This window comes from Arachis hypogaea, chromosome 19 (genome assembly GCF_003086295.3).
Source record: "Arachis hypogaea cultivar Tifrunner chromosome 19, arahy.Tifrunner.gnm2.J5K5, whole genome shotgun sequence".
NCBI classification, from domain to species: Eukaryota; Viridiplantae; Streptophyta; class Magnoliopsida; order Fabales; family Fabaceae; genus Arachis; species Arachis hypogaea.
Window position 1 is genome coordinate 73,265,758 of NC_092054.1, and position 1,479 is coordinate 73,267,236.

At 43.0% G+C, this 1,479-nt stretch overlaps 1 non-coding gene across 1 annotated transcript; it reads left to right on the forward strand.

The window, feature by feature from the left end:
* Window positions 1–592: 592 nt before the first annotated feature.
* Window positions 593–699, forward strand: LOC112780491 (small nucleolar RNA R71). Its single transcript, XR_003191324.1, has one exon. It is a non-coding gene; the product is annotated as a small nucleolar RNA R71 (small nucleolar RNA).
* Window positions 700–1,479: the final 780 nt, after the last annotated feature.

The window sequence follows — 1,479 nt, forward strand, 5'->3', positions numbered from 1 at the left end:
ATGAGAAGGGCCATTTTGGCTTTGGTATGGATGTTGAGGTGTGTTGTTAGATGGGTGTTGATATGATCTTTGCGTAGAATGTTGGTGGGCTGCATTGTTGTTAGAGTTGTGGTATCTCTGATCTTGGTCTTGGTCTTGTTGATTATCCCACCCAAAGTTTGGGTGGTTCCTCCAACCAGGATTGTAAGTCTTGGAGTATGGATCATGTGCTTTCCTAGGTGAGTTTCCAATGTAGTTGGCTTGTTTTTGCTCATCCTCTGCCTCTGCATTCACTCCCTTTTGGGTTGCTGATGAGGTGGTGATTGCTGCTACTTGGTTCCTCTCCATCTTCTTGGTAAGATCAGCGAGCTGCTTGGTGATAAGCTTGTTTTGGGCCAGCAGTGCATCCACATTGTTTAGCTCCATCACTCCTCTAGTGTTGCCTCTTTCAGAAGCATAGAAGTAGTCATTCTCAGCTACAGTCTCAATGACATCTATGGCTTCTTCAATGGTCTTCTTCTTGTTTAGAGATCCCCCAGATGAGTGGTCTACTACCTTTTTCGATTCATAAGAAAGACCTTCATAGAAAATGTGCAGCTGCACCCATTCATTGAACATATCTGGTGGGCACCTTTTTGTCAGGTCCTTAAACCTCTCCCATGCTTCATATAGAGTCTCACCATCTTGCTGCCTGAAGGTTTGTACCTCAGCTCTCAACCTGTTGATCCATTGAGGAGGATAGAATCTTGCCAAGAATTTGTTCACCACATCTTCCCAGGTTGCTAAACTCTCATTTGGGAAGGATTCCAGCCATTTAGATGCCTTGTCCTTGAGTGAGAAAGGGAACAGAAGTAGTCTATAGGTGTCAGGATGAACACCATTAGACTTCACAGTATCACATATCCTCAGGAAGGTGGTTAGATGTTGATTGGGGTCTTCTTGGACACTCCCTCCGAATGAACAATTATTCTGAACAAGGGTGATGAGCTGTGGCTTTAATTCAAAGTTGTTGGCATGTATGGTTGGCCTTTGGATGCTACTTTCGCAATTTTCTGGGTTTGGATTGATGTACGAACCCAAAACCCTTCTCTCTTGCCCAGCCTGATGTGCTGGACCTTCTCGGCCAGGGTTGTGAGCCTCTTCTTCATGATGGTTCTCCATATTTTCATCCTTGTTTGGTTCAAAATACTCCTCTTCTTCCTCTGCACCAATTACTCGTTTTCCTCTTGCTTCCCTCCTTAATCTCAAGAAGGTCCTCTCAAGTTCGAAATCAATGGAAGTTGAAGCCCCGCTTCTTCTCCCTGTCATACAACCAACAAGGCACAAGAAAGGAAATAGATGCAGAAAGTATTTCTGTTAGAATTGCTATTAGTGTGAGTGATGCAATATATCAAACAGTTAGTAGGTTAGTGGACTGAATTGTAAACAACTAAGAAAATGGGTAGCGGAAAGGGGATAAAAATAACTAAAACTGAAAATAAATTACTCAAACAGAATTTT